Consider the following 26,676-nt stretch of genomic DNA (forward strand, 5'->3'; position numbering starts at 1 on the left):
ACAATTAGAAAATAAAACTTTATCAGGCCGGCCTCTTAAGTGAGGTTTACCTCATTCACACCACGCAAATGCCAACATGCTAACGAGCATACAGGTTCTAGTCTGCTTCCTTCTCTTTCCACTGATAGTGTGATCGCCGAGGGATCTCACCCTTCATAATATGTGACGGGCTAATATGACCATAGGTGTCGAAAGCCCAGAAATATACTAATTCCTAATCCTAATCCTATTAGTATGTCGCCTGTGTATAAGATTAAATGTTACATATCTGTCTGCTGGTTGCTGTTGTGAAGTTTTCTCTTAATTTGAAGGTTCAGCATAATAATGCGAAGGTATAGTCCAGAAGATATAACGTCTTTGGCTTCCCGCGCTTGGACCTGCTCGTCACAGGGGGTGGAGCAAGAGAGTAGCCAATCAGCACCAACCGTTTACTGAGCTCAGCGAACCATGAGTAACCAAGCTGGCCACTCCCCATAAACGTCACTACAACTTTTCACTGGCAGCCAACGACGCTATACCTTCCGTACTATAAATTCAAATAATAATAATAATAATAATAATGATAATAATAATCATAATAATAATAATAATAATAATGTAGTCACCAATTTCATCAATAAACATGAAGGTCGAGACATGTTGAAATCCCGACAGAATCACATCGGAATGCGGAACATTTTCTCCGACATCGGGACGGGTGGTCATGCTAATGCAAACGTAACAATAATGGTGATTGAAACCTATGTCCTCTGCTTAGTATTCAAGTCTTCCAGTGTGTGTGTACAAAATGTACAAAATAAGGAGTACCACAAATTGACAATATCTTTCCAATTAAAGTGTCTTATATAAGCCCAAAGAGAAACAGAACAACAATGCCAATCTGTTAAAAGCTAAAGGATGTTATTATTGCAACAAGATAAAAAATATATATATTATTTTCTTTTCATATCTTTTCGTCTTTTCTTTTTCTTCTTCTTTTTGTAATTGCTTTCTTGCTTGGAAAACAATTTACTTTGATAGTCTGTGCAATTTCGAAAGAATAATATTTCTCATAATTTCTACATTTACAAGAAAGACAGAAAGAAAACAAGGAGTACGTATTATAAGGGACATAAAACTAATAAAAACATACCTGTGGTAAAAAACAGCCAAAGGAAAATTCCATTTTAAAAACTGCATTCTTCAGAGAGTTAACTCCCTTTTGAGTTTATTAAATTTAAACGCCCATTGACGCAACTGCTGCGTCCTAAAATTAAACCTCACTATCTCAGTCCCTAATTAAGCTAGGCAGACAATTTTGGTATCAATGTATTCTTGAATAATGAAACGTTCCGCTGATGTGCATTTCATGTAAGTGAAAATTTTCCACAGCGGAAGGAGGTAAAGTTCGTGTTATTGTTTTCTGCATCAGGTTTTTTTGGGGGCCAATCCTCCTCTTGAGGGTACACTCTTAAAAAAATGGTCAGTGAAGCAATGAAGTACATGGTAATACCCTATATATTTAATTGTTGCTTATATGCGGGAAGGAAAAAGGAGCAAAGTTTGTCAATTTCATGTCTCAGCTTTTGGGCGTAAATTACATTTTTTTGTTTCTTCTTCTACGAATAAAGCGGGAATTGCATAAATATTACCTTGTTGGAATCTGAGATCCATAATCTTTCCAACGATGTATCAACAATGACTCTGTGATAATTAGGGGGTTACCAGGGTCCCCAACGAGAAAGACCACGATTTCGTTCAAATCCCTAGCAAGCGTAGAAAGATTAAGTTCTAAAACTAACAATTCTTATCATTTAATAAGATTGTCCGCTCCGCTACATAATGTAATTCCAGGATATTATATATATATATATATATATATATATATATATATATATATATATATATATATATATATATATATATATATATATATATATATATATATATATATATATTTATACGATTTTTTGCACAAGCTCATGTTTTCAATTCCCGCTATTACCGTACTTTGAATTCCACCTTCAACTTCTGGTGTACGTCTCATATAGCATCACTGCTGAAAAGAAATGTGAACTAGAACCTCTCCCTTCAAGCAATCTGGATGAAGTTCTTCCTTAAAAATTATTTTTTCATAACCTTTCATTTTGGGTAAATTTTCGCATGTATTCGTCAGCGTTTCTTGATTTCGGCACTTCAATTGTATAAGGAAGTTTTCTAGGTCCACTTCTTCCTACCGCCACTTCAATGTCTTTAATTGCATGATGACAAGCGTCACTTGTGTTATCATTCTGACTTATGTGATTATTGTACTATTTTCTGCCAGTGACTCTTACATTGAATCTTTCCCTCCTTTCTTGTGTAGTCTGTTGGAAACAAATATTCGATTTTGTTAGTGTTTACATCTACAATCACATTCTTATACCTTTGGTTTCGCCATAAATAAAAAATCAACGTCCATTTGTTATTTATTTATAGATCTATATGTTTTTTAAAATCGAAACTCGCGTTACAAGAGGAATTCTGAAACAGGAAACAGTGAGCTTTCTTAAAAAATATATAAAATTATTTAAAAAAAAAAAAACTAATAAACAGTAGATTATATCTTAAAGATAAGTACCAAAATATAATTGGTGAAGGAATAGCTGACCAGATTGAGAAGAACATTTACTTAATATTCCTTAAAGTAGTTATGTGTGAAAAACTTTAGGCAAATATAAAGTATGCATGGTTGAAAATGAGAATAACCATGATACAAAACAAAATAATCTAAAAAAAAAAAAAAAAAAAAGCAAAGTACCAACCATATCTATTTTATTCATTGATATTAAACATTTTAATGGTTTAAATAACTTGAAGATATATCGCTTCATAAACATAACTTCTCCATCGGATTCTATTCTGAGTCAAGCAATTTAACTGATAGCTTATACGTAAAGAATTAATGAATGTAGCAGACTATTTATTAATACCTAGTAAGTCGTAATATCAGAAGTTTTTAAACTGGTTTGATTTCCACACTAATAAGTTTGTGGTCAACAACATCGTGTCCGTGGATTTTCTCGGGGTACTGCAGTTTCCTTCCACATTCGCATTCCACCAATACTTTGATCGTCATTCACTTGCATTAATCATCGTTTCTCTTAGCCTAAATGGGCATAATCTTGAGGCGCTAAAATGAAATAAAATTTCAAGTTTTTACACTTTTAAACGCAGAAATATTTGAGGAACACAAGTATAGTTTACACAAGCGCTCCCGAATGGATATATAGATATCGTACTCGCCTTTGGCACCCGAGACTCGGATTCGATTCCGATGGTAGTTCATGTTGCTCAGATGATACATTAAGCTGTAGTTATACGTTTCATAGAGCCTCGCTCCTGAAACAATTACTGTACAAATTTTACAGTTCATATGTATACATATGTATATTGAAATGAGTTGTATGTACGTAAAATAAAGTATAACCTGAAATTCGGTGTGCAAATTTCTAAACCATTTCTTCTCAACGTTCACCGTAAATGATTTTTCCTAGATTTTCACAGTATTTTTACACTTCTGAAAATCGTAGTTTACATTTCGTAGAAAGTATTAAAGAGCGATAGTGAATAAGTAAAATAAATAGAACAATAAAAATGTACGAAAACCAAATTATTGTTATGCAATTTTTCTCCACACTTTCCTCCACCTTTTACATCGCTGGTTAGTTCCCTTGATCATACATAATTGAGCTGATACTCACCTAATGACATTCTGAGATTCTAGTGTTACAACATCGTGAACGTAGGTTTTGCTCGGCGTACTCCCGTTTCCTCCCACAATTTCATTCCACTAATTCATCCATTAGCATTCGCTTGCCTTAATCATCTGTATCTCTTAGACTAACATTCAATTAAACGTTGGACGTTAATGTTGGATATTGGATAATGGAGAATGCCACAAAGTGCTTACAAAGATGATACTAGACCGTTACGCAGTTAAGAGAGTAATATGTACAAATAGTACGGAATAAGATATGATGAAGATTTAGATCATTGATGTTATGAAAGATATTATTCAGGATTTCAAGATTACAAGAAGATATGATCATGATGAGAAATGTGATTTAAGAGATTTATATGAAGCTAAGATAAAGGTACAGATAGTGAATAAATCAAAGAGGATATACGAAGTATTGATTTTGATTAGATTACTGTTGTAGTAAGTTAGATACCAACAAAGTGATCTAGATACAACATAAAGATTTCCGAGTAAGTAATTTAATCTAACAACAGTTAAATTGAAAGATTTCATGTCATTTTGAGATTCTAGTGAAGATATTAGTGAAAGATTTAATGAAAAGAACTTGCTTCCCATCCATTCCTCAAGTCCTCTGTAAATTCCGTGCGACATATATTGGCAGGCGAGGCAGCCCAGCTGGCGACAACAATTTGTCAGTGAACTATTGGGAATTAATATGACTGACATGAGAGTCTCGGGCATTTTATGTTTATATAAGATACCTCGTAATATTAATAAGGATTCCTCGTAATATATATAAACATTTTCGCCTAGATGTTTATGCAACCCGAAAGTTTTAAATGTTTTGAAGGTTGCATATTAACGTTACTCAGAGAAATTTTTCTACTTTATAATAAGGATTAGTCCAGCATTTTTTTTTTTTTTTTTTTAGATAAATAAAGACAAACATACATAAATCACATGGATTTAGTGAGTCTAAAATGAGACTCAAACCTAAGAAAGAAATGATAATTCTAAGAAATATCCTCTTACACAGTCAATGTCCTCATTAGATCAAACTTTTGAAAGAACATTAAAAAAGACGGGGAAATGTTTTAACTTTCAAGATCAATCACATAATTTGTTCTCTTGCGAGGGTTGTTAAACGCTGGAAATTGGAACCAGCTGAACTTGAAAGTTCTCAAGATTTATAGCTTTTAAACATAATCTTGAATTCAGAGAAATATAATCACACACAGTACTATCTATCATCTTCCGTCTTAATCTCGTCTTTTTGCCTGTATTTTACTGCCTCCTAACATCCGAAGAAATTATTGATTTTTCGAAAAAAGAATTCAGTGGTTCTTCGTAAAATGCATAACTGCTGGGGAACGTGAAAGACCTGCAACGACTGTATTATGGTGAAGTAAAAATTAGAGTTTGAAATTATTTAATGAATAGTTATCTAAAATGAAACAGAATCACTGTTTTCAGAGGTATGTAAATGGTACTACACCAAGGAGAGAGCATGTAATTTCCAAGGCTGCCAGTCTGAAGAGAGTGAGAACCGACGTTCTATCAACAAATTATTAATTTTTACATTATTAGCAAAACAAGTAATTTTCAAGAGAACTCTCTATCTCTTTATGTGTGTGTATGTTAGCGAAAGTAAGCTATACATGAACTCTTTGCAAACGCACATTCACTAACAGCTTTTTCTTAAGAGGTACAGGGCAGATTTCGGGAGAAATATTCATATAAATTGTTTCAGAACGCTTATAACCTGTTCGAAAAAAAATAATGAGAAACTTAATCAGGTTCGTACCCAGAAATTTTTGTTGGGAGAGATCCAAGCTTTGGAAGAGAAATCCAATACTACAAGCCACTATGTCTCTGTAGTATTGAACGGGTATTATTCTGCACTCAAAAAGACGATAAGTAATTGTAAAATACTTCCACTTATATTTTCAGACAAAAAAAGATAAAACTATATTGTTTTTATAAGAGAAAGACTAAAATGAAGTGTAAGATTAAATTTCCATGCTACATCAAGCATTTCCTTGTTAAATGAATTTAGTTTTATTGAGAAAGTGTACAAGTGTTGTGTTAGGAAGATTTCTTAAGAGATGTAATACTGACTTTAATTAAACACAGTAAGACATAGAGATTTAACTGTAATTGTGATGTATAAAATAATGAAACATTTCATCAACAGTTATTTTCAAATAGATGTTGCGACTTTTGCTGTACTTTCGTTGGTAGAAATTTGAGTGTAAGAAATAACAACCTAATATATGATTCAGAAATATATGTGGTACTCTGTTTTCTGTAACTTTGTTACTTTTAATGTATTATAACTGAGGTAATGGAGGTTTTTACTAATCACAGCAGTGAGAGATGATGTTACTTGATATGTTTGATGTTGATATTTTCATAAATTTTAAATTAACTTTAAGGTTGTAAATGAATCTTTTGTTTTTTATTACGGTTTGTTCCGATTTTTTAAATAGCAATTTTATTTTTCATTTTTTTAAAATTATGTGAGAAAACACCTTTGTTTTACTGATTTTGGCAAGGTTAACACACTACGTTTTATTTATTTATTTATTTGTTGAAATTTGAGTGTAAGAAATAATAATCTAATATATGATTCAGAGTAGTGGTACTCTGTTTTCTGTTACTTTATTACTTTTAATGTATTATAACTGAGTTAATGGAGTTTTGTACTAATAACAGCAGTGAGAAATTATGTTACTTGATATGTTTAATGTGGATATTTTCATAAATTTTGAATTAACTTTAAGGTTGTCTATGAATCTTTTGTTTTGTATTACGGTTTGTTTCGATTTTTTAAATAGCAATTTTATTTTTCATTTTTTAAAAATTATGTGAGAAAACACCTTTGTTTTACTGATTTTGGTAAGGTTAACACACTACGGTTTATTTGTTTATTAGTTAAGAAATGTTTTCTGTATGTGTTATGCTATTATTTTGTTGGCAAGCGTTTGTGTGATCCTTATAACACTCTCGCCTTCGGTGCGAGCGGTTCCGGGTTCAATTCCCGGTGGGGGCACTCGGTCGAACAAGTGTAAAATGCTTCCTCAGACCAGCCATCCTGAATGAGGTTTTTCTTCGGTTTGCCTCATTCACACCAGGTAAATGCCGGGATAGTACCTGACATATAGGTTCCAGGCCGCTTCCTTTTTTCCTCCAATCCTCTCTTCCATCCCTTTCCCCAGATAGTGTGATCGATAAGGGCTGTTATCTCTCTAATACGTGACGGGCTAACGTGGCCATAGATGCCGAAAGCCCAGAAATCTAATTCCTAATCCTAATCCTTATAACAATTTTATGTAAGTACGTCCGTCCGTTTTCCACTCGATAACTCTGGAACAAATCTTTATGTACTAAAAACTGACTTCCTGCGGGTTAATTTTGGTTGCTTGCGGGATAATCATAAGACGACTTTTGGACATATACCTATTGTCCCGTGACTGGCACATCCAACAGAAGTTCAGGGAAATTCTGTAGATATTCTCATTATCCTTGAAATTACTACTGTGACAGGCAAAGATAATTGAAATCTAACAAAAAATCCTTGAATATTTGCATTATCCTTATTTTTACTGTGATAGACACATCTAATTCAAATCCAAAAGAAATTCTGTACATATTTTAATTATCCTTCAAGTTTTCACTTTAACAAGCAAAGTCCATTAAAATACAAGGGAGATCCCGTGGACATTTTCATAATCCGTAAAACTTTTATTGTGACAGGTACATCTCATTCCAATGCAAAAGAAATTCTGTAGATATTCCCATTATTCTTAAAGTTTGTAGTGTGACAGGCAAAGTGCATGCAAATCTAACCAAAATCTCGTGAATATTTTCATAATCAGTAAAGTTTCTTCTCTGATAGGCACATCCCATTCAAATCCAAAAGAAGTTCAGCAAATATTTCCATTACCCTTGAAGTTTCTAATGCGACAGAGAAAGCTCATTAAAATACAAGAGAAATCCCGTGGATATTTTCATAATCCGTAAAGTTTCCATCGGGACAGGCACATCCCATTGAAATCGAAAAGATATCTGTAGATATTTACATTACCCTTAAAGTTTGTACTATGACAGGCAAATCCCATTGAAATCGATGAGAAATTCCATGGATATTTTCATAATCTGTAAAATTTCTATTGTGACAGGCACATCCCATTGAAATCGAAAAGACATCTGTAGATATTTACATTACCCTTAAAGTTTGTACTATGACAGGCAAATCCCATTGAAATCGATGAGAAATTCCATGGATATTTGCATAATCTGTAAAGTTTCTATTGTGACAGGCACATCCTATTGAAATCGAAAAGATATCTGTAGATATTTACATTACCCTTAAAGTTTGTACTATGACAGGCAAATCCCATTGAAATCGATGAGAAATTCCGTGTATAATTTCATAATCCGTAAAGTGTCTACTGTGACAGGCAAATTTCACTGAAATCCAAAGGAAATTCTGTAGATATTTCCATGATTCTTAAAGTTCCCCTTTGACAAGGAAAGCCCATTGAAATCTAACGGAAATCAAGTAAATATTTCTATTATTCTTGTTTCTACTGTGACAGGCAAAACCCATTGAAATACAAGGAAAATCACGTGGATATTTTCATAATACGTAAAGTTTCTACTCTGACAAGCATATCCCATTGAAATTCAAGGGAAATTCTCTAGATGTTTCCATTATCCTTAAAATTTCTAGTGTGATAGGCAAATCCATTGGAAAACAAAGGAAGTCACGTGAATATTTTCGTAATCTGTAAAGTTTTTACTGTAACAGGCAATGAAATTCAAAGGAAATTCTGTGAGTATGTTCATTATCCTAACGTTTCTACTGTGAAAGAAAAAGCCGATTGAAATCCAAAGTGAATTCTGTAGATATTTCTATTATTCTTAAAGTTTCTAGTATGATAACCAAAGGCCATTGAAATAAAGAGTAGTCCCGTGCATAATTTTATAAACCGTAAAGTTTCTAATGTGACAGGTACATCACATTAAAATCCAAAGGAAATTCTGTAGAAATTTCCATTATCCTTAAAGTTTCTAATGTAACAGGGACATCACATTCAAATCTAAAGGAAATTCTGTAGATATTTTCATTATCCTTAAAGTTTATAATGTGACAGGCACATCACATTAAAATCCGAAGGAAATTCTGTATTTTCATTATCCTTAAAGTTTCTAATGTGCAGGCAAACCTAATTGAATCCAAGGGAAACACCATGATTATTTTTGAAATACGTAAAGTTTCTACTGCGGCAAGTACATCCCAAAGGAAATCCTGTAGATATTTCCATTATCTTTAAATTTCCTAGTGTGATAGGCAAAGCCGATTGAAATCCATGGACATAGCATTTCTATTATTCTTTTAAGTTGCTCCTGCGAGCTTGAATACATCTGGTACAGGTATGGGATCGAGTAAAAAAAAACATTCTTCGTGTAGATTGTGCTATGTAGAAGAGCATTTTCATAATTAAAAAAGTTGAGCCAAACTATTTATATAATTTTATCTTTTGAGCGTTCACTTATACTGTAGCTACTTTTAATTAACAATAAAATTTTTGACCTTTTTTCTTTCTGAAACTTAGTATGTTGCTTTCTTTGTTCGTGGTGACAGAAAGATATTTAATGATAATAGTCTCCACCGTTTCGTTCCGAGCGTTTGTGTCTTGGTAAGCATTGGCTGAAACCACGTTTTATTAGCTTGTTACTGTTTGTTATGTGGGATTTGATGACATTTATTTGATTTTCAGTACCTGAAGCGATTCGTAAAATGTACGTACGTATATTGAACAGTATTTTTTTGAAGAATCTATTTTCATGAATGTATGTGAATGTTAGTGAGGGAAAATTTATATCGAACGCTTCATTTTCCCCTTACAAAATTCTGCAATAGTATATTAGCATTTAATGAAAAAAATGGCCAAAAGCAAGAACTACAGCAGTAGGTAGATTTCATTAAACTGAAATAAAATAGTACGGAGAAGTGTAAACTCTTATGAATAGTTTATAAGAAAATTGAAATTTTTGTTGTTGCAAACTTTAAATGTTCCACGATAAACACGAAACTTATTAAAATGAAGCTGATCTAACGTATACACATTAATCAAGCTTTTCGTGATGACGCTGGAAAACACAGTAGACAGTAGGATAGTAGGCAGTATGCTTAATCAGATGTAGACCAATTATTATCATTAACTCTCAAGTTTTCATTTCTTTTAGTATAATGTTGTTCAAAGATAAGACATATGAATCGATAAGTTATTTTGTGCTAAAGAAAATGACTACTTTCAGTATAAATTTTCATGGGTAGTTTTCAAAAGAAAAATCATCATCAACATCATAGGTATCCTGTCATTATTGACAGGTCTCTTGTCGCAACTAAGAAACTTCCGTGCTCCACGGTCTTCAACCAACCTCTTCGTTTTCACGTATTATTTCTCTTTGATATTGTCCATTAATTGTAGCCTTCTTCGCCCCTCCCTCTCTTTCCTGCCACCATACGATCTAGCACGTCCCTTTTAGCTTTATTCTTAGTTAATGCCCCAGCCAGTTTCTCTCCCTCTCCTCAATAATATCTAAAACTGTTCTTTTCTTCCACACTATTTCTAACACTCTCACAATCGTTTTTCGTTCGATCCAAATAATTCTCTCCATCGTTCTTCACACAAACATTCGAAAGCGTCCAGTCGTTTTCCATCAACCTTGCGTAATGTCCCTGTTTCTACAATATTTCATACGAAGAAAGGTTCCACAAAACAAACTTTTCTTCCTTCTAAAGGCTTCTTTTGTCATTCCTATCTTGGTTTTAATTTCACGTTCACACTTCATATCATCGCTAATAATACTACCCAGATATCAAAAATTAGTCAAAAGAAAGTAGAAAAAAAGAATCGAGAAAATCAAACTTTTTCGGATTAGAAAATATGTCCTTCATGGCCAATTGATGCTATTGGTAGTTTTCGTTTCGGCGGATTAGATTAATTACTGTACTATATATATAACAAATATACAATATTAAGTACGATATTGTTTCTATTGTTGTTTGACTTTTTTCTAACAGTGACAAAAATACTCTTAACAGTGGCACACACACACTCCTAAAAGTGACATATATCCTCCTAATAGTGACACAAGTACTTTTAACAGTAACACAAATACTTCTAACAGTGACACTTACATTCCTAACACTGACACACATATTCCTAACAGTGACACACACATTCCTAAAAGTGACACACATTCTCCTAGTAGTGACACAAATACTCCTAACAGTGGCACACATACTCCCAACAGTGACACATATACTCTAAACAGTGACACAAGTACTCATAACAGTGACACACATACTCCTAACAGTGACATAAACACTCCTAACAGTGACACATATACTCCTAACACTGACACACATATTCCTAACAGTCACACACATATTCCAAACAATGACATCTATACTCCAAACAGTGACACAAATACTCCTAACAGTGAAACACAAATTCCTAAAAATGATAAACATACCCTTAAGAGGCCTCATGCCGGCGAAATTAAAATACCGCTAATTTTACAGTAATTAAGTGATATCCCCAAATAGATAAAAGATAATTGAAATGTGAAACAAGAGCGCCCTAGACAATATTATTTTGCGTGAGGTACCGTTATCACAAGTCACCTAGTGGCTTTCTGTTTTCAGCCGTTTAGAAACGCGAAAATAAATGCCGATTATCAAATGGCTCGAAATCGAAAGCAAATAAGTGAGTCGTGATAACTTTATCTCATGTAAAATGATATTTGCTAGGGCGCTTTTGTTCCACATTTCAATTATCTTTTATCTATTGGAAGATATCACTTAATTACTGTAAAATTAGCGATATATTAATTTCGCCGGGATGAAGCCTCTTAACACGTCCTGTTATTATCATTTCACGAAAATACGTTTTCCGATAGCTTAAACGCAGAATTTCTTTACTTCAAATACAGAATCATATTTCTTCTTTATAGGAAACGTTTCGTCACCGAAACACCTCACTGGACATATCCTTTTCCATGGGGATTCCATTCCTTGACAAAGTTTATTCCCTACCAAAACAACTAAGATAAGGAAAGAAAGAAAAAAAGTAGGGCAAGTTTTCGACCAATTTATGGTCCCCACGAGAGAAATATCTATGTTTATGAGATATTGATAGACATAAATCTTATGCCCACTACACTGGCAACAATTTATAAGTTGAAAGATTTGCTGGTGGCACGTAAAAGAAAAAAGTCTTAGAACTATTCGAAGTGAGTATGTAATTGTCAAAGAACTCTCTATTTCAGGTCAAACTGTCGCAAGGGGGGATTTGTAAAGCCACTACCCTAAGTACCGGGTAAAAAAAAAAAAAGATGAAAAGATGAACAGTAAAGAGAAAAAGCTTTGTAGCTAGAGAGTCACCCCTGGAGATCTTGTGCTTGCTTTACTAACGAAGAGATTCTTCTGGAAAAGAAGATAGAGAGAACGAAAGAAAAAACGCTGACTGTCTCTAGGCCATCTTTTCTCCGTATCCTCCCCCCTTCTGCCCCTCCCCAGTAATCTCTCTGCTGTAGCTTCTAATGCAAGTGTCGTAAATAATTTTTTAAGGATCTGCCAGACCATAAACGAGCCTTAAGCTAGCAATAAAAACCTTTCCTCGCTTCTCAAAATTTGCGTGACTAGGATGCGACGAAAAACGAAAACGAACGGAACGAACAAGCAAACAAACAAACTAACAAACGAATAGAAACCGTAGAAAGAAGGAAATAGAACTAATAACGTGCATATGCGTGTATATATATATATACGAAAGGAAGAAATATTGAGAGGGAAGGATAGCCAGAAAAGTTTTCAAGTATATATCTGTGAATCGGAAGGAAGGGAAACACTTAGATGTGTAATAAACATATTTATTTACACTTACTGTATATGACATAAAATCTTACAAGTAAGATGTGGCACACTGTTACAAGAAACAAGAAAAAACAGTATGCAAATTGCTACTTAATAAACGTATATTTCCCAAATAAAGTATATACAGGGTGACTGGTAATTTGATGCATTCCTTGCAAGGGGATATCCTACAAGTACTTTGGAGCATTTTCACCTATATGAACATAGGGTCGCAAATCAATAGTTTGTGAGTAATTAGCACATGTGTGATTTCTTTGAAGTTTGCCGGCTAACGAGAGGTGCGAGAGAAACTTTCAACCTAACCCACTTCAGCACATTGTAGAGTAATGAAATTTTACATGTGTAATTTTGAATACCTATGTAGGACATGTGGTAATGTACAGTTCGTAACGCCGTACCGTTGCTGTGTTATAGGTCCGAAAGTGAAATAAAGTGTAGTGGTCCAAAATCTATTACTGCACCTCAGAAAACAGCGTGATAACATTCCAGAAATACTTGTCCATAGGAAATGAGTGCATGGTTGGGAAAAGGTGGAACGCAGATGGTGTGCGGTCAATAGAAAACTATGATGGATTTCATACCCAGGGTCGTACATCTGTCTGGCCAACATTCGAGCAGTGAATGGATGCGTTGCTTTCCAGGAGGCGGACTCCTTTTGTCACCATGCCATGCTCTGGGATTTCACAGAATCCCGCAACGCACGCAGCAGTGAGTCATAATATATCCTGGTAATTGTGGTATCCTTTGACTAGAAAGCAAGTAGTAATACTCCATGCTCATTGCAAATAAAATAATTATCATTTTGGTCGCTCAGAGTTGAACACGGACATCCTGTGATGGTGGTACGTCTGCATGCTGTTACTGGTTTGACTAGATTTTCCCTAGTTTTCTTCACTCCCACTAGGCGAAGGCAGAGATGGTACCTCCTAGAAAACCAGGTAAAGTACCTTCCCAAATAGTAAACCCACCTAAAATACCGACGTGACCCCGGAGTTGGAAGTCCGAACAATTTATTGAGTCATTCTCTTGCATAAATACATAAAAAAAAGAAATAAATAAAGAAATAACAATCGAATACATCGCTTTAATAACTCAAAACAAAATTACAACTTTATCGTGCCAATTGCTACAATGACAACCTAATGTTATAAGTTTTATGCAAAGGTAAAAATGTAAACCTTGGAAAGTCATAACAAAATAACACGCTTGTATAATGAAGAAATCAACGAGGATTTGCTTTAGTATGAGTTTCACCTTAAACAATTCCGTGGTTCTGAGCAGCATAAATTTTTAGGCTTAGAAGAGAAATTCGTTTCTCTCGAAAACTGCGCATGAGGTTTGAACATTAACTTAGGCTGTTTTGTTTAGCTCAATGAGACCTATTGATCGAGATCATCTTTGGATGTTTTTTTTATAACATTGTAGAGTATTATATATTTATTTCAACCATACAATCATCTTTTTTCTTTCTTATTAAACTTGCAGCAATTACAAACTAACTGGAGTTCGTGGACTCAATTCCCAAAAGTGTGCTTAACGAATTTCCGAAAGTCAAGACATAGCTAAACTGTTTTTCTACATTAAAAACAAGAACACAAAAGAAAAGAAAAGAAAAAAGAAAAATAGAAAGAAAAAGACAAAATGACCGACTTGCCTCATTTTATACAGATCACCAGGCAATCAAAGACAAATTAAAGTGAGTAAGTTTGTGAGGTAAATTAGGGTTGGGTGATCACGAAACCAGAGTTCAAGCTGTCTTCTCTTGAAAATATGTCGACAAAATTGATCTAATCTCAAATAATGTCTCTCTCTCTCTCTCTCTCTCTCTGTTGAAAGAACTCTGTCTGTCTCTTCTCTCGAGCAACTCTATACTTTTAGACGTTTCACATCTTCAACAATCTATTATCGTATACTGTTTCTCAGTGTCTAAATCTAATGATAATCCTATTACTATAACTTATCCTAAAGACACTTCTAATAATTGCATTAAAATATGCTGTGAATATTTACCTCAGATTTCAAAATTATTTATCCAACGAAGTGCCAGGGGTAAAAATTCAAGTAACGCGGTGCAAGTAACGCTGTGTCTTTAAAATATATACTTTCACCAGTAGGGCATTTAGAAAATAGTAATATTAATTTTGGATCACCCTGTTCTTTTAGCAAAAAAAGATTCATAAAATGTTATGAGGACTATTGTACTCTACGGGTAGAAACATAGGCAAGCAAAGCCAAAGCAAAATAGGCTGGCGGCTTCAAAATGTGCGAGTGGAGAAGAATATAACAAGTTAGCAACATATTAAAGAAGGACTAAGAACAATCGTAGGAAGGAAAAGACAATATTTGATGCAAATAGAAAGAGAACGAAAAAGTGATCGCAAAATTGGCTTAAAAGAAACTGTTTTCTGTAGCTGGGAGCCATACAAGATACGGTGGAGGGAGAAAGAGGGAGGGGAAAAGTAGACAATTGATGGAAGATGTTGAAGCAGAACATTATTATCTCATGATGAATAGATTTGCCGTGACCATCAGATTTGAAAGCTTCTTAGTTTCTGGCAAGTGACCTGTCATTCATAGCAAAATAATTGCAATGAAATATATACTTAGTGTATGTATTTATTTCATTAATTCATACCATAGTAAAAACATTTTTATTTTAATTTAGAAATCATTTATATAGATGCTATTTGTCTTTCCTAATTCCAAACTTCTTTTTTTATTATTATTATTTGGTAATGAAATAACATATATATATATATATATATATATATATATATATATATATATATATATATATATATATATATATATATATAAAGTTGTGATTGGCCGAAGTCCAGATCCCGCAAATATATAGGCTGAGAAAATGGTGGGCGTAGGAACGTAAAAGATGGTATAATATTGGCCACCCTCCAGCCCACGTACAATCGAAAACTAGCCGCACGCGTCTGTCGCACACGACCATGAATCAACCCCTAAGGCATTGTGGTGTTTTCTTCCCTTCTCGACTCTGTGGAAATCCAGCAAAATAATTAGCAGAAGAGGGCGAATTACGGAGGAGGGAGGGCTACCAAGGGAAGCCAGAAGGAGATATTGGGAGAACAAGGAAGAGGAGACGACTCATTGGGCCGTTTGTTGAGCAAAAAAACGGCCGACGCCAAAATGAGACAGAACCTTGTACGAGGAAGGAGGTAAGGGAAAGAAGAGACCGCAAGATATAATCCCTACAACCATTCCTCAAACAAGGACTTATCGTTAAAAGTTCTCCAATGCAATCCCCCACAGAAATATACGTTTAACTATCCCGACTTAAAGTGTACCTGCTGCGAATAATGGTAATGGGTATTTCGAAAATTAATTGAATCTGCAGTTAATTACGGACAAATTATAGCAAGGGCAGCTGTCAGTTGTGAAGTACGAATTGTATAGTTTCCTTTAGTCGGTAAGATATATGGGTTCCTCAAGTGTTTGAGATATCTCTCGTGTAGTTCTTGAGCAGGAAGCTTGACATAGGTCCTCATGTACTCATGTAAGTACAAACTTTGCTGGGAGTCCAACGTATTGAATAAACAGCAACGTTTTTGTTAGAAGTTCATTATAATGGTTGATTTTCGCTTTACATAAATTAATTCGAGTAAAGACTTTCATAAATTTTTTACCTCTGGAATAAAATATAAAGAAATATACACTGTTAAAAATAATTTCTTAAATTTGAGAAACCGTTTCTTATCTGTGCACCGAGACAATATTTTCTTAGAAATGAGATTTGGCAATTCTCATTCATAAGGAAAATAACAGTATATTTTCTCATTTCTCTTTATACAATATCATCTACTTTTCTTCAGTTCTCATTAATGAGAGTTTCAAAGTCTTGTTTCTAAGAAAAGATATTCTCGGTGCACAGATAAGAAACGGTTTCTCAGATTTAAGAAAGTATTTTTAACAGTGTAACATTACGTATTTGATAAACTGCGTTATGTACGAGTTTCGGCAGTTACGTGATAAAAGTGAACCCCCATAACAAGCCATATTGATCTGAATTACTGACAAGTACTTTTCAGCATTTTAATAATAATAATAAAAAAAAGTTAAATGAATTTTAGAAATTGAAGATGCTGGAAAGCATATTATCTACGCTTCGAATTTTACTTATTCACTTTTGCAGTACTTCCGATAGCTAAAGGTTTTTCTATCTTTAAATCATATGGTTATTATACTCATTATTATCTATTTCATTAATCAGACACAAGGATACAGAGGCTTTCGTAAAAAAGAATTTGTTGAACTGTTCATTCACCTATGACAGTCCGATTTCCCACCATCGGTTTTGCTCTATAGCAGTGGTTTTCAATCTTTCGGTACTCAACGACCGGTAAAAGACGGAAAGGCGGAAATATATATTGTAATGTTTGGTAGAGTCAAATGATAGACCGGGTGTATTTTCCCCTTCATCAAGTTTTATTACAAAATATAATACAATAAATACAAGTATCTCCAATTCAATGTCTCTTCCTCAATTACCAAGTGAAGGAATACTAATGTTTTGCCGGGTGCCCCTTCCACTCATGGCGGTTTCCGGAACACTTTGACAGGTTGTAGGTTAGACTTGGATTATAAGTTTAAGATGGATCCCTAGTCCAGTGCGACATGGGATAAGGAAGAGGTGTTCCTAGTCCACAGCGACATAGGAAGGTAAAGGTTAGGCGATCAGTTGGTCGACTGATACTGGGTCCCTCGTTGGTCCTCCTTTTATTTGTCCTCTTCGGGTCCTTCCGTGAGGTCCGTCTGCTTTCGGTGTTCCTCGGTGTCTTCCGTGTTGGCTTGCTGTCTGCTAGGATGTTTATAAATAATAGCGCGTGTTGGGCTGACACGTGCGTCAATTGTGATGTGGAGATCCTTGCAATATATATGCAGGAGACTATATACAAAATATATAAACACTACACTCTTAGTGATACCAATAAAAACTAATTTCGCGGACCAGCGGTTGAATGTCATTGCTGTAAATGACGACCATCACTCGTAAAAATTTCCTAATAGCTTGCTTTCACTAGGGATGTACAAAGGATATTTTTTTCCACTTGTGTTGGAACGTTCTATATAGACAGAAATTGTACGCAACTTACGACAAGAAAGGTAGTGTTCCAGAAGTCCAAAGACAAAGTAGTCCATTGGAATTGCATTGGAAGTCTTAACTGAGATGACGGTGAAGGGAATTGTACGAATGCCGTATCTTGCTTCCATGCATCTGTAGAATGTGAACGATGATTTTCGGTGTCTTCTCTTACAATGTGAGGATTATGTTGTTGTTTTAATACCAAAATATAATTGATTACGATATGGGATTTTGAATGTTTAACAATGGTGCAGTTATATATAAGAATCTGCGTTTTCTATGTTAGTTGAGGATGGTTGAGCCTGAACTTATTTCGTTGAATCGCAATGGGAACCCGATTATATACACAGGTCAAATATTCAGGTTACATTCGATCAAGTCAAATGTAACTTTCAGTTAAGGAGTTCGAAGTGGATCTTACTTTTAATAGCATTAGATAAACGATTTGATTTTAAGTTTGACGTCTCTTTCAGCAGCGAGGCTATATGAAACGTGGACCTATAGCTTAACGTGGGATCCGAACCACAATAGCTCCAACCAAGAATCAAACCCGGACCTCCCACGCCAAATGCGCGTATGTCAACAGGTTAGACGCTAGGGAGCTCTTAGATAAACGAGAATGGAAGAACTTTATGAGTAAGATTTTTCAACCACAGGTGGCATTGGAAGAGAGTCACATAAGCGAAGATGAACAAATGAACATGTATCTTCAACATATTTAATGAACTTAAAAAGTTCGTTACTGAATTCTCTATGTCTGTGTGTGTGTGTGTGTTATTTGCGAATTTTTCAACTTTGAGCTCATCATTTGATAGAGAAGTGAATTTTTTGCATCACTCTTACCGTCCCCGAGATATATTGGTCAAAAGGTTCTGATTTCGGAAGATTTAAGGAGCTATATCTCGTGAACCGTAAGTCATAGGGAGATCATGTTGGTGTTGATCAATACCTAAGAGTATGGTAAGCATTTTGGTACTAAATAGTAACCGGTGGCCACTGGTTATATCTGTATTTTCAGTATGTATACAGTGATAAAAAGTGCCAGCTTACACTGAGAAAAAACTCGTATGTGGCGTACGCAAAAACATAGGTTACATGTGTAAATGCTGTAGTTTTGGACTTAACACCCAGCAAACGTATAACTGAAAATGTATATTTTATACGTACTTTTCGTATAAGTGTTCCGAATAAACGTACTTTCCGTAAGAACGAAAGAATTGTATATAGGCGGTCAGGATCTCACATACAGATGGACGGATGTAACATATAGCTGACGTATGTAAGATATGCATACATATGTAATATATGGAAGACTGTTAGATGTCAGAAATCCTGCAACGACATGTTGTAACATCTAAGAGGAAAAAAGGGTAGTACATGCTCCGTACCGGTACTGATTTCTGTAGTTAACATAAGGATACCGTAGGCCTATATTTGTACAATATACCACTGTTCGGATAATTGATTTTTCTCAGTCCAATATAGCTAATTCAATTAATCTCCTAATACGCAGGTTCCAAATATGTAACTGTATTATCTATTGAATTTAATCAAATGAATTTAATATGCAATTACATATAAATTTCGGAAAAAAAACTGATTCTTTTTAAGATCGTTCTGGCAATGCTCTTCGAACATTGTCAACTGGTTTCAAGTTTCATCCGGTGGTTTCGCAATCAATTAATTTATCAATGAAAGGGTACAAAGTGTAGATTGCAAAATGAAATGAAATGAAATCTTTAAGTTTTACGTCACACGGTTATGCCGGTTAGGCTAAAGGGGACGGTGATAATGAGAAATGAGTGAGATGGTGGAATGAAGAAAGTGGGAGGAAACGGGAGAACCCCGAGAAAACTCACTCACACGGTGTTTGTCCACCACAAAGTCCACACAGCGCGAGCTGGGATCGAACCAGAGACCCCAAGCACCGGAGGTGAACACTCTACCACTGAGCCACCGTGCCCTCTAAAATGTAGATTGCAATTAAACAAAAAGTGAATATTCAGAAAAGCGTGTGATATACCATATTCAGTCAAAAATGAGTTACAGCAGCTTCAGGGACACATCTATGGGGGTCCAGCGGGTCCAGACCGCCAAACTTCTCAACTCAACATACGTTTGTACACTTTCTAAAATAAAACTATACTTAATTAACAGGGAAATGATTGATGTAGCATGAAAATTTTATCTTACACTTCATCTATTCTTTACCTTATAAAAAAAATCTAATTCTTTCACTTTTTTTGAAAATATAGGTGGAAGTATTTTAGAATTACTTATCGGATTTTTGGGTGTAGAATAATACCCGTTCAATACTACATAAACTTAGTAGCTAGTAGTATTGAACTCCCCTCAAAGTTTGGACCGCTAACAACAAAAAGTTCGGGGTGCGCAACTGGTGACTTATACTTTAGGTGTTTAACAGAAAATGAAATATCCCAATTGGGCAATGCCCATTGTTGTTGTTAAAGAGAAGGAACAGTTAAGGAACAGTTTTTGGAAACCACCCAAATGTTGGAGATATTAATTTTAAAAAATAATTCTTGGTTATAGCAGCGGGAAGAGTGTTGGGAAGGTTATATAGAACATTACAGTTTTGTTTTAATATAATTTGAGATATTATGTGATCTTTTAGAAATGTATGAAACATGTTGATATTTTACAATTATGATCAAATATCTGTCCTGGTCTGTAATATATATACAAGATGAATTACATCATTATATATATTTGCATAAAGTCATAAGATAACCTGTTGGTCGTTATGCGTAATGAAGTTGCCTTCTAGTTAAATGCTATCTGATGCATGTGAGGTAACACCGACTTAGCTTTAATGTTCCACTGTACAAAATCTTGCGACATCCATCACGCTAAGTGAATAACGTTAGGTGCACTGACGAACGAAATTATTTCATCTTTTTTAAATTTACACTTCTGTACAAAATTGTTCGAAACTGTTCACAATCGGCCAGATGTATCCATGCCTCGTTTAAAGTGTATACAAACTTTCACCGATCTTCCGTCAGATGGCACTCTTACAGATTTTTACAGTTGACTTTTTGTTGCAAGAAATAGCTGTCTTTCGGCATCTAAAAATTTCCCTTATATTGTACCACCTTAAAAAGTAACTTTTTGCGAATGGTATAGTGGATAGTTGTTTACAGCGTACGGGTCTGACGACCATAGTGAGCCGTGTCGTCTCAATTTCGCACATCACTGGTGTCATCGTCATTGCGGCCCGTTTCGGATTGGCTTAGGTGGTGACACAAAGTCCGGGGACGATCGTGATACATATCATCACACTATGGTACTTAGAGTATCTAACAACTAAGTCGCGTTTGGGGCACTGTTTGGTATATTTTTATTAGTTACAATATAATAATGAAATTTGAGGTAAACATATTTTGATCCTTTGGTTTCAAAATGATAATAATTGCTGTTTAGTATTGTTTATAAGAAACCACAATGGACACTGAAGTAGTCATCAGGACCCGGCAACGTCGATAATGGAATTCCTTCTCCAAACTGGTGAAAATATTTTGTGTTCTCAGAACAGTAAGCACTTGATTAAGCGGGATGTGTGGTCAACCCTTAATACCATATATGTTGGGAAATGCCATTATATTTAACTGGATGTACGTGACGTGTAACGAATGTCTTACGTAACTTGATTATATAAGAAAACAAAACGAATACCAAAATTTATTTTTGCTTTTAATTAACTATTTTTTTCTACTGAAATGTTTTAGATTTTTTGGTCATATTCAGGTGTTAGATACATCCCCTTATATTGTAGTTTTAAATTCGCATGCAAAACAAGTCGAAATATATAAATAAAATATTGATATTAACATAGTTGTGAAGCCCGAAAGTGGAATTTATAATACAACTTCTAAAGCTTATGCACTTAATGTCGTCTTTACATTAGAAGATGATTATCCACACATGTAAATGAAAACTATATGGTGTAACGCACACATATCTTAGTTTACTGAAGTGCTTGAACCTAAAACTTTTCTCTTCCGTTCCGAACCAGAAGTTAATTTTCTCGTGAAACAGAACTCGGCCTCGAGCCTTGTAACAAGAAAATATGGCTATTCCACTCTCTACCTTTCTTCATAAATTTACGCGAAGAGTTGCAAGTAGTATGTGTGTGTGTTTGTGCTCTTGTACATAACAGTAAAATAAACTTGCATAATCGCCAAAAATAAAGCTACACCAAAAGTTTAAAAAAAAAGTATCCCTTTTTCCCCTCCTAAAGTTAATGTTGTAGTAGGAAGTAAGGAAAATGTATGGTTGACAAATGGTAAAATGTCCCACGGTCTCATAAAGATAGATCTTTATAAAACTTTACTTTTTTTTCTACTCTAAGCTTTTTCCCTTGTTGTTACCCCTTTCTTCTAATGTGTGGTAGCTTTACTTTCTCTACTTTTTCTTGTATTCTTTTGGTTTAAAAAAATAGAGCGGAAATAAATGCAAGAGAGCAATTATGGGAGAACATGGTTATATGTTATTCATGACAGATACAAATGAATAAGTTCTTTCTCTCTTTTAAATAATATGAAATAAACTACTTCATGAGTCCTTTTCTTTGTATCTGGAGTCAACTTACGAGACAGTTACAATCCTCACTAAACCAATAATAGAAAATCACAGATTACTTACAGAGGCAAACAAATTACTCTTGTCTCATTCACTTGTATTAAGAAATCTTATGAATAGTAAATGTGTGTCACTATTTAGACCATCTTGTGTGTCACTATTAGGGGTGCTGTGTGTGTCACTGTTAGGAGTATGTGTGTCACTGTTAGGGGTATATGTGTTACTATTAGGGGTATATGTATTACCGTTAGGAGTATTTTTGTCACTGTTAGAAATATACATGCCACTATTAAGAGTATTTTTGTCACTGTTAGGACTATGTGTGTCACTCTTAGAAATATATATGCCACTGTTAAGGGTATATGTGTCACTGTTAGGAGTATTTTTGTCACTGTTAGGATTATGTATGTCACTGTTAGGGGTATATATATATCACTGTTAGAAATATGTGTGTCACTGTTAGGGCATGTGTCACTGTTAGGAGTATGTATGTCACTATTAAGGGTGTATGTGTCACTATTAGGAGTATTTTGCCACTGCTAGGAGTACTATATGTGTCGCTGTTAGGAGTCTGTATCACTCTTAGTACTATGTGTGCAACTGTTAGGGGTATATGTGTCATTGTTAGAAGTATGTATGTCATTGAAAGGAGTATATGTATGTCACTGCTAAAATTATGTGTGACACTCTTAGAATTATGTGTGTCACTGTTAGGGCTATATGTGATACTGTTAGAAGTATGTGTGTCTCTGTTTGGAGTATTTTCGTCACTGTTATGGATGTAAGTGTCACTGCTAGAAGTATGTATGTCATTGTTAGTAGTATATTTGTTAGTGTTAAGAGAATAGGTGTGTCACTGTTAGGAGTATATGCGTCACTGTTAGGAGCACATGTGACACTGTTAGAAGTATATGTTTTAATGTTAGGGGTATGTATGTCATCGCTAAGAGAAGAAAAATAACAAAATATTCACAATTTGTATTAAATTAACAGTGTATTTTTAAATATACGCTACATCTATATATATATAAAAGAGAACGTACAAAATCCTTTGTCCGCTCATCACGCTAATACGGCTGAACCAATTTCTTTCATTTTTGGGGGGTTGTTAGGATTTGGACCCTAGATGGTTTTTATCATATCACTTTAATTTTCAATTACCAGTGTCTTGAGATAATTGACCATTCAGGTGTCCATACGTACAAATCCTTTGTTATTAGTTCATCATAGGTAAAAATAAACGTATTTATATGCAACCCGCATGACCGTGTGACTCGGCGGGTTAACATAAATGACAGGCGCTATAATGTTAACATTTACTGCAATTTGAAAGCGAAAAAGTAAAAATTATCTAAGTAACAAAGTTTATTGCGTTCCGGGGTGACCGCAGCGAAGCGGGGCGGGTTAACATAAATGACAGGCGATATAATGTTAACATTTACTGCAATCTACTATGGTTTTTATCATATCACTTGAAAGCGAAAAAGTAAAAATTATCTAAGTAACAAAGTTTATTGCGTTCCGGGGTGACCGCAGCGAAGCGGGGTGAACGCTGCTAGTAAATAAATAAATAAACAATCCGCTTCAGCAGAAATAACACTATGAATTACATTATTAGTACCAAACGACGTTCTTTTTAAGGCCACAAAAATTTGTTTTCTTTTCTTGATTTTCTGAGAAGACTACGCATTATAATTTACCCTCAAACATCTTATTGTATTCAGTTTAATACAATCTATTGGTTCATACATGTGTTTATTTCAGCATTATATCATAACTAAATAAAAATTAATTCTGAGTACTTTTAACCATAATTTTAGGATATATCTCATTAGCTATACTGTTATCTAGGTAGTGTCGTCTAATGAAAGGCTCGATGAGGTATAACTTCAGTTCCATCGGCGGCGCCGAGATTTCCAACTTCCACTGGGGTCACTAACGTTAACATTATGAGCAGCTAATCTGCAGACACGTAGCCAGGATTTCGCAATAGGGGGGGGGTCTGGACGAAATACTGTGGTTATCACACCAGGGGATCAATCAATCTAAACTATTTTACTGGCAACATATTCATATTGGTTTGTTAGGATAATAAAATGAGGATATGTTAGTAATTAATTAATAAAAAAACTATGAAGAAATCTTGAGTAAGAGAATACAAAAAAATGTTGAAAAAGATATAGTTTACCAAGGTGATTGGAACTCGGTTCTACTTGTCTTCTTTCTTCTTCTTTTTCTTATCTTCGTTTAATCCCGTCAAGGATAGGAACGAAATCTCTTTCGAGAGTAAAGACATCCTATAAAATGGATTAGTGTTGCCGCGAAATTCAAAATGGCTCATATTATTGGTGATTCTGGGCATTTCTTAAGTTCTACCTGAGAGTCTACCTTATCCAACCGGTTTGTCGATCGTCATTTGTAGTTCATAGGATTAGCATGGAGATGATGGAATTCGGAATGTTCCATTACAATAATATTCATTTTTAACTTGACTCCTCCGTTTCTTCCAGACAAAGCTCCTCATAAGAAAGAGTAACCAAACGCTTGGTGTAGCTTTATATTTTTGACGGCGATTCATCTTTTTCTCTTTTCTTTTTGTTTCATTCTTCCTTAAAATTTTTAATTTCTGGATCCGAAGGGGAAGGTCCGGACCCACCCCTTGGCTACGTTCCTGTAATCTGCATGTGTAGGTCTCAGGACATAGACACGCCTCTGCTTGTGTACGCATGTATATACAGGTAATAATACGCAGGAGTGCTCACAAGTGGGGTACATGACGCCAATGTTAAAAAAAATTTTGGGGAGGATTTTTTAATGCAAAATAATTAAAATTGCCCCATTACACTCAAGGACAAAAAAAACGTAAAAACTAATTACTCAATGAATTAGTACATTATTATACTTTACCGGTACTGCTCTTCTCCTTCCCCCACTCTCACCACTATACTAATATAACCATTTTAATACACAGACCGCCATGTGAGCCATTTACGGCTCACGTTAAAACTGACCGTGGAGCCCCGTGAGCCATATATGGTTCACTCGTTGACTTTTGTTTGGCACTTATCTAAGGCCCTAGGAAAAGTATTATGTTTTTCAATACGATGTTTTGTGTCAAGTATGTGACTATATTGCATGCCCCCTTTAGCTTTTCGAACTACATATCCATATCCACGCAAAATATTTGAAAATATTATCTTGCAGAAAATGCGAAAATGCAACCTGTTTAGGCTTCGCACTTTAGAATTTAGCATATTAAAATAACGTACCTAGAGACCTCAATATTCAATATTGCAAGTTTTTTTTTTTCTGAACCAGATCTGGCTCCTGTCGGGGAAAAATACGTGAGCAGCATGTGGCTTACGGGGTCTCAGAGGAACAAATTTACGTGTAGATCATGTGAGCCATATGTGGCTTACATGAAAAACAAGGAAATTGACACTTTTTATTAATAATACATTGTTGAATACAATTAAAATATATTATTTTACAATTTTAGTGGTATATATATATATATATATATATATATATATATATATATATATATATATATAACATTAAGTTTAATGTATGAATTAAGTTTAATTTAATTACGTTTAATGATATTCACTTTTACAGGTGTAAATTGATGTAATTTTTATACCTTAAAATTTTCTGAAAATATGCAATTTATTCTGTACGTTTAAGCAAATATGTCTTACTTCTTGTCATGTAGCCTTGCTTTTAGTTAATGATTTTGAAAATAAATGTAACAATATGCCTAAATAACGGTTAATTTTAACATAAACATACGTGTAAGAATAAATCAGTACTGTAAAAATAAATCAGCAAGATAAAAATACTGATTATAAATGAATATCGACGTATATATAGAATTTTAGGTCAGCTAAAAAGTAAAATAAAAATAATCTTTGTTTAAGTATACCGGAGAAAGTGGAATTGCTCTGATAAAAAAAATTAAAGTCAGCAACGAACAACAAAAAATATTTTTGAGGATAGTCGATGATCATTTTAAGTTTGTGATGTCTAGTTTTAAAAATAAAAATAATTAACTTGGAAAAGTCGTGTTTGCCTACTTTTATAAAACCGATCAAAGTGTTAAACCTCTAAGTATTATTTGCAAATATTGTACATTTTATTTTTTGCCTTATAAAATGAAGCATCCTAAAGTGTACAAAGATTAAGTATCAACTTTACTAAACTATATTTAAAGTTGGTGTGATTACAATGCGAGTATTGAGTCCTTTTTTTTTTACCAGTAGTCTCACGTGTTGTGATAGGAAG

This window comes from Thermobia domestica, chromosome 5, assembly GCF_964235325.1.
Source record: "Thermobia domestica chromosome 5, izTheDome1.hap1.1, whole genome shotgun sequence".
Classification (NCBI taxonomy): domain Eukaryota; kingdom Metazoa; phylum Arthropoda; class Insecta; order Zygentoma; family Lepismatidae; genus Thermobia; species Thermobia domestica.